Below are 8,697 nucleotides of genomic sequence, written 5' to 3' on the forward strand. Positions count from 1 at the left end.
GTAGGTGACCTATTAAGAACATAAACAACAGTCAAAACTGCTTCACCCCAAAATTTTGCTGGAACCTTCATTGCCTTCAGCATACACCTTGACATCTCCACCACTGTTTGGTTTCGACACTCCACTACCCCATTCTGCTGGGGAGAGTAAGGAGTAGTAGTGTAGTGTTTGATTCCTTGTTCATTGCAGAAAATTAAGAACAAATGAGATGTAAACTCCCCCCCCCTTTATCTGTTCTTAGGACCTTTAGCTTAGTTTTAGACTCAACTTCAGCTCTAGTTTTGACTTTCTTGAAGTAATCTAAAGCCTGGTCCTTTGATTTCAACATCTCCACCCACATATATCTGCTGTAATCATCAACTACTAACAGAAAATATGAGCAACCACCTGGGGTTATTGGAGTGATGTGACCACACAAGTCTGCATGAACTAATTCTAGTCCCTTTTTTGCTGTAAAATTTGAAGCATGTGGAAAAGGAATTTTGTGTTGTTTCCTAAGGACACACCCATCACATACTTGCTCTACTCGGTTTACAGTTGGCATTCCATCTACCATCCTTTTACAACTTAGATCTCTTAGAGCTCTAAAATTTAAGTGGCCAAATCTTGCATGCCAACGCCAAGCTACATCATCAGACTTTGCTAACAGACACACTGGAGGAACTAATCCAAACTTGACTATGTACAATCTATTAGCTGTTCTTGGAGCATAAATTAACAGAGTACGTTCTTGATCAAACACACATACTTTACCATCTCCCAGAGTGACCTTGAACCCTTTTTCTTCTAACTGACCCAAACTGACAATGTTGCTCTTGAGTTTAGGGATGTAGTAGACGTCAGTTAGTACCTTATGTTGTTGATGACAACCTTGCATCACCACTGATCTAGCTCCATGGATTTCAACGCATGAGCCATTGCCAAAGTGCATGGTGCCACGCACTCCTTCATCTAGTTGAGTCAGCGCCGTGCGTGTCCCCATCATGTGATTGCTGGTGCCAGTGTCCAGCACCCACACGCCTTCAGGAACGTCAACAGGGATCATGTTCTCTGCCAGGTGCATGATCTGGGTTGGCCTACGCACGACATCGACGTCGCACGTTGCCAGCATCAATGCCGACTGCTCCGCGCCACCCACCACCACATTTGCCTCTGGCTGCCACGCCTCCTTCTTCTCCTTCTTGGGACGCTTGCAATCTTGCGCCCAGTGCCCGTATATGCCACAATTACGGTAGCGCCCCTTCCGCCTTGGCATGCCCTAGGAGGTCAGTTTGACTGCTCCTGAGGCGCCGCCATTTGAGCGCGCCACCGCCTTCCCCTTCAAGTGGCTAGCACTGGCACCGCCGCCTCCCTCCTTCGAGCTGGCATGGAAACGGTGCTTGTGTTTCTCAAGCCAGTCCACTTCCATGAGTATTGTCGATGATCTGCTCGACCTTATCGTCGAGTCAGTCCTCCGCCGCCTGCAGACGCCCCACTAGCTCATCCACTGTCATCTTCTTCACATTGCAAAACATCTTGATGGAGACGACCACTTGATTGAAACGGGAAGGTACCACACGAAAGAATTTCTTGACCACGTGAGCATCATCCACCATCTCACCAAGCGTCTTGTGGTTGGCGACGAGGTTGGTGATCCGCATACCAAAGTCGTCGATTGTCTCGCCCTCCTTGAACCCGATGATCTCGAATTCTTTCAGCAGCCTTTGGGTGTTGACCTCCTTCACTCGATCAACGCTGAGACGCATGGTCTGCACCGCCTCCCACGCCTCCTTCACCGTCTTTCGGCCGCCGAGCGACTGCCACATGTCCTTCAGCACCGAACGCAGGAGCGTGCTCATGGCTTGGCGATCTTGCGACCGCTTGATGTTGGTGCCTGGATCGATCACGTGCCAGATCTCCATCGCCTCGAGGTTGCACTACATCAACATCGCCCACTCGGTGTAGCTTGACCAATCCAGCATCGGCCACACCAGCGAGCTCTCACGGACACCGGACATGGTGCTCGCCGACGCGCCATCGCCCATCTTCTTCTCTGGCTTCCTCCTCGGATATGGCTTGAACTTCTTCAACGCAGGTGATCTCAGTGGGCTTATGGAACCGCTATAGAACATGAACTAGCTCTGATACCATATTGTTGGGACCGGCAATCACCGTCAGAGCCAGGATCCTACCGACGCACTACGGAGCTCAGCGCACGATCACTGCGAACACGACGTTCAAACTGGAGAGAACACACGCGAGAGAGAAGAGAGTTTCACTGCAACTGGCGTAGCTTTTTTCTGATGCTTTTGCTTGTATTAAACACGGGCTCGATCCGACATCCCCGACACGACTTGCAGCTGCACAGTGCGCCGTCATTTCCGGACGCCCGTGCGACATGCACGGCATGCACGCTGTGGCGGAGTCAGCCCCCCTAGATGCGGTCATGACGCAGTGTCGTGCAGTCTCCGCCCCTGCCCACGATTGTACGTGAATTACAAACGTGTTCAGAACATAATTGAACTACCTAATGCACCTAACATGCTGATACAAACTGTCATGATTACAAGAGGCTAAGTCAATAATGGGATGCCCAGCTGGACAAGATATGTACCTGTACCCGAGCCTCTTCCCGGCCAGCAACCACGGCCTGCCCACCAGCGCGGACTCATGCAGCGTGAAGGACTTCTTCCGCTGCGTGCTCGAACACCAGCGCTCAGCGTGTGCCGCGTGCCCAGGCACAAGAACAGGAGCACGCCAGGTCCCAGATCCGGCTGTGGCATGAGGGAGCTGTAGCCACATGTTCAGCTGCTCCTTGAGCTTGTGGATGCGCTGGTTGAGGAAGCCCTCCATGTCCATCATCTTTTTGCACTGGTCCAGCTCCGGCATGACCTTGAAGCAGGCCAGCACTTGGGCCACCTTGGGCACGTCTGGCCACACCACTAGCTGCGACTCCCCCTCGTCATACACCACCACGCAGGCGCCCACATCACACAACATCGCCAGGGCCTAGGGTCGTGCCACCCTCGTACGCCCACAGCAAGCCACGTCCGCCGGCCCCTGTGGCGCCGGATTCGGGGCGACGTCGCCAGTTCCAGCCCCACAGGACTTGGACCCAGTGTTTCTTACTAGCTGCGACAAATTCCAAGCTACTAGAAAATACAAACACATAGATAGCTACTACTATCCACTTGGAAGGTGTCAGTCTAACCATGCAGCAATAGGCCCATCCCAAACATGTCAGGAGTTACTATATTTAAGGTGTCTGAATTCTCAGGCAATAATCTTAGACAACCAAGTAGAACAATTAAAAGGACAATTCACATGATATAATTCACATTTTTTTGATAGTCAAACAACGACAAAATTAGATACTGCATGAAGAACACCAACAAAATCAGACACCTGAAATATAGAAGTGAAAAGGAAAACTAGAAAACGTTAAATGTAGAATGTTCAATTTTTGTAAGAGTGAAATCCACTGGCATGGGGGCCCTAAACTTGTCCCGCGCTCTCAAGTAGGTCCATGAACTCTGAAAACCTAAAATTTGGGCCCCTGAACTTGACTAATGTATCAGTGGAGGTCCAAACCGGGAATGGGAAGGCGGTTTTGCCAACGTGGACTACCAACGTGGCTGCTGGGCCCATGTGGTAGTAGCCTGTGGGCTGCCAAATATTCCAAGAGGCCCCCGTCACAAGCCCGTATTCATTTGTCGCCCCTGCATCCTCCCAGTCGGAGGGGGCGTGGTCTTGCGAGCCATGTCGCATGTGAGGCCGACACTGGCGAGCAGCGAGGCGGACATCGACATGCATGCCTAGGCGTCGTCGGAGAGGGACAAGGCGGCATGGTGGGTAGAGGTAGGTGGCGCAAGTGGAGGAAGGCGCATCTGGATCCCGAAGCATGGCTCCTAGTTTCCACAAGGAGGGAGAACCTCCGCTGGAGTACGATGAGTCTCTCTGTGATTTAATCTCTTGCGGGCTGAGTGTTGTAGGGAGGAAGAACCTCCTCTGCAGGACGTAGATGACTACTTCTTGTGTAATGTTTGTGCAATCTTTGAATAGTTAGGGTTTGGATTTAGTTGAGTTGTCCAATTTGGCTACTATTGGGGTAAAATTGTGATTTCTAGGGTTTGGATGCATGTTGTTAGCGTAGATTTTGTTTGCAGTGTGAAATTGTTCAATCATGTTTGCTGTTTGTGTAATGTAGGTCCTGGTTTCAACAAATTTTCACTAGAAGTACATCATGGAGGTTCTTTTCTGCGGTCATGGTGCTAACAGAACTTATGCAAACGGTAAAGTGACATGGTATGACAACTTGGAAGTAGAGTTCTGGTGCTATGTGTGGATAGAGGACCTGGTCTTGCAGCTAGATTATGGCCTGACTAACAATGTGAGTGTGTACTGGTTACTGCCTCGGAAAGAATTAAGTGATGGCCTTAGGATCCTTTCGTCTGATGAAGAGTGTATGGTAATAACACAAGTTGCAGATAGGGTGAAGAACTTTGTGCTTTATTTTGACCACTACAAGTACACAGGGATTACTGACTGGGATGATGTGTTGAACCCAAATTCTGAGTTAGATGGTGAACCCAAGGTTGTCAGTCCTGTGAAGCAGTCTCAGAGACAAAGTACTAGAGTTCTATAGTAACATAGAGGTTGCAAGCCATGGTAGTGCTGCTATAGACATGTCTGATGGTGACAGTGAAGATTCAAATTACATTGACAGTGACTACGACTTAGAAGATGGTGATGATGACTTGTTTGCGGACAATGTAGATGAAGAAGTCATAGATGGGGGTGCAGGAAGGGGAAAGATGAGCAAGGGCAAAGAGGCATCAACAGGCCCATCTGTTCCCACCCAAACAGAAGACAATACTGATGAAGACTTTGATTTTGATGGTGAGTCAGATAGTGAAAGGGAAATGAAGCTGAAATTCAGATCTTTCAACCCTGATGACCTGGTGAACCCAACTTTCAGAGTTGGCATGGTGTTCTCCACTGTGGAACTGCTGAGAAAAGCAATCACTAAGTACAGCTTGAAGCACAGAGTTGATATTAAGATGCCAAGAAATGACAAGACATGGGTTAAAGCTCATTGTGTTGCAGGGTGCCCCTGGGGTTTGTATGCTTCATTGGATAGCAGAGCTAATGCATTCATGGTGAAGACTTATGTGGCAGATCACAATTGCAGGAAGGAGTGGTATCTGAAGAGATGCACATCCAAGTGGTTGTCAGAGAAATACATTGAGTCATTCAGAGCAGATGGGAAGATGTCACTTGGTAGTTTTTCTAGAATTGTGCAGAAGGAATGGAACTTGACACCATCAAGGAGCAAACTGTCTAGGGCTAGGAGGATGGCTGTGGACAAGATATATGGAGATGAGATAGAGTAGTTTAACTTGCTGTGGGATTTTGGAAATGAAATAAGGAGGTCTAACCCTGGGAGTACCTTTTATTTTGGTTTGAATGAAGGTCATTTCAGCCACATGTACTTCTCACTTGATGGCTGCAAGAGGGGCTTTCTTAGTGGCTGCAGGCCATTGATTTGCCTTGATGGATGTCACATAAAGACCAAGTTTGGTGGACAGTTGTTAACTGCTATTGGTGTAGACCCAAACAACTGCATATTCTCAATAGCAATGGCATATGTGGAGGTGGAGGCAAAGGATACATGGATTTGGTTCCTAAAGACACTAAAAGAAGACCTTGGCATTGACAACACCTATCCTTGGACAATAATGACAGACAAATAGAAGGTATACTCTCTCACATTAATTTGTTCAACTCAATGTTCTAATTTGGTGAGCTTTATGCAATATAACATGTGCCCTTTGGTGAATTTCAGGGGCTCATACCTGCTGTTCAAGAGATTTTTCTAGATTCAGAGCACAGATTCTGTGTGAGACACTTGTACTCCAACTTTCAGGTACATTTCAAAGGTGAGAATCTGAAGAACCAACTTTGGGCATGTGCTAGATTAACTTCTATTGTTGAGTGGAATAGAAATATGGATAAAATGAAAAAGTTAGATAAGGATGCTTTCAAATGGTTAGAGCAGATGGCCCCCAACACTTGGGTTAAAGCCGTTTTTAGTGAGTTTCCCAAATGTGATATCTTGCTGAACAATTCATGTGAAGTGTTCAACAAGTATGTACTAGAAGCTAGAGAACTACCCATACTCAGCATGATTACAAAGATGAAGGAGCAGCTGATGACTAGGATCTATAACAAGCAGAAGGATGTGATGGAGAAGTGGTCAGGACCTGTGTGTCCCAAAATTAGGAAGAAAATCCTGAGAAACTCTGAGTGGGCTAACCTTTTGCTATGTGTCACCTGCCGGTAGAGGGATCTTCGAAGTGAAAGAGAGGGAGTACCAGTATACAGTTGACATAAATGCCAAGACTTGTGACTACAGAAGGTGGAACTTGACTGGCATTCCTTGCAGTCATGCCATCTCTTGTTTGAGGCATGAAAGAATAGTTGCTGAAGATGTCATTCCATCTTGTTACAGTACTATAACTTATAGTACTGTATATGGATTCAATATAATTCCATGTGCTAACAAGTCTAACTGGGAGAAGATGAATGGTCCAAATGTGAAGCCTCCTGTTTATGAGAAGAAGATAGGTAGACCCCCAAAGTCGAGGAGAAAGCAACCACATGAAGTCCAGGGCAAAAATGGTCCAACAATGTCAAGACATGGAGTGGTCATACATTGCAGCTGGTGCCATGAGCCACACCACAATTTGAAAGGTTGTTGAATGAAGAAACTAGGCATCAAGCCCAAACAACCAATCAGAAGGCAGCCCCCACCAGTGGACACAGACCATGATGTAGAGTTCACACAAGAGCTAGTCCAACCCCCAACTGAACCGGTGCAAATTGAAGAACCTATGTTGTCACAAATGTTGTCGGAGGTAAAGAATAGAGTCTATCTTACCAGACTGGGACTATGATATGTGCTAAAAATGATCAACCATCTTATATGCAAGTGACAAATCAAACCCAGCTGTCACAAGACCAACAGCATTTGTTGATAACAATCGGCCAACAGCTAGGTCAACTGTCCTGACTACATCAACCAAATAAGGACGAGCTGCTACTGCTAAGAAGCGCAAGAACGCAGTCAAGAAGAAGGCCGATGCTTCTGCTCCTAAGAAGCCTGGCAAGAAGAAAAAAATCTACAGACTGAAAGCAATGGCAATCATGCTTTGGTTAGCTAGTCTTTTGTGAATGAAACATAGGTTTCACTTTCGGATATAGCTTTTGATGTATAGCTTTTGCTGCTAAGATGGCACAGAAACACAGGTGCAGGGGTGCTGCAGCCTGATGTGCTTACTCTGTAAGGGCCCCAACTGATTACTTGTAGGCTGCAACATAGTCTATTCTGTCTGGTCTGTAATGTAAGGTTGCACCAAACTTGATGGATGCTTACTTGTAGGCTGTAAAATTGCACCAAACTCTATAAGAGTGGTAGCCTGATGGTTTAGCTGCATATTGTGTCCATTTTAGTCAATATTATTGCATCTTATCTACTGTGTACAATCTACTCAGAAACTCCATTAGACACGATGAGGTGAAACATATCCATTGCAAGTGGTCTGATGGCATACATAAGATGGAATACATTTCCTGGCATACATCTAATGGCATACATCAATTCACCTGAACAGTACTACAAACAGTAGGCAAATGAGAGCTACAAGTCCACATCCACACACAAACAGCAAAACCTTCAACAAGTGTTCTATTTCCTTAGCTGCAACCACTAACAGCAACAGCAAGCTCTTGACTGAACTTGCACCCTCTTCCTCCTTGGGCAGCAGCTCCCCTTGAACTTCATCTTCATGTTCCTGTGCTTCTGCTTCCTTCAGCCTCCGCAGCAACTCCAAATAGTCTTCCTCCCAATTGAAAAAGGGACAACCAGATCCATCTCTCTAAGCAAAATAACAAAACCAAATCAATGCACCAAACAAATGAAACTAGAGATCTGCTAAAACTAACTAACCTTGTGGTAAGGGCACACGAAAAAATGCGATTTGGATTGGTTAGAGTAGTAGACAGCCGCTCCACCACCTCAGCCCGTTCACACTCATTGCGCCAAATGAGTGGGATTTCGGGTCTCCTCCTTGTGGGCTGCATCCTGGTGGAGCTTGAGCTTCCACGCCCAGCCATGGCATCCGGAGCAGAATGGGGAAAAGGAAGGAGAGTGAAGAACATAGGTGAGAGGCAGTGGCAGATGTGGGACGCGGGATAAGGGGGGGCTAAAACAACAGAGATGTTGATTTGCACGAAGATTTAATGGTGAAATCAAGTTTTTGCTACAGTAATTAGCATTGAAATCAAGAAATTAGGGGGGGCTGGAGCCCCCCCAGCCCCCCCTTTGGATCCGCCACTGGTGAGAGGGAGAGGGGACAGGGGGTTAAATGCAACCTGTCCAAGAAATGGCGGGAAATTTCCCTCCAGAAATGACCAGCAGCCACGTTGGCAGTCTAGGTTGCGAAACAGCCTTCCCATTCCCGGTTTGGACCTCCACTGATACATTAATCAAGTTCAGGGGCCCGAATTTCAGGTTTTCAGAGTTCATTTACCTACTTGAGAATGCAGGACAAGTTTAGGGACCCCTAGTGGATTTCACTCTTTATGTAATATACATTACCTTCCTCCGGTGGGAGAAGCATAGTTGACCCTGTTGGTGTAACACCACTTTGGTTTGCG

At 47.1% G+C, this 8,697-nt stretch overlaps 1 pseudogene; it reads left to right on the forward strand.

The window, feature by feature from the left end:
* The first annotated feature begins 4,222 nt into the window (after nt 1-4,222).
* Nucleotides 4,223-6,740, forward strand: LOC136503996 (uncharacterized; annotated as a pseudogene).
* The last annotated feature ends 1,957 nt before the right edge of the window (nt 6,741-8,697 follow it).

Source organism: Miscanthus floridulus, chromosome 14 (genome assembly GCF_019320115.1).
Source record: "Miscanthus floridulus cultivar M001 chromosome 14, ASM1932011v1, whole genome shotgun sequence".
Lineage (NCBI taxonomy): Eukaryota > Viridiplantae > Streptophyta > Magnoliopsida > Poales > Poaceae > Miscanthus > Miscanthus floridulus.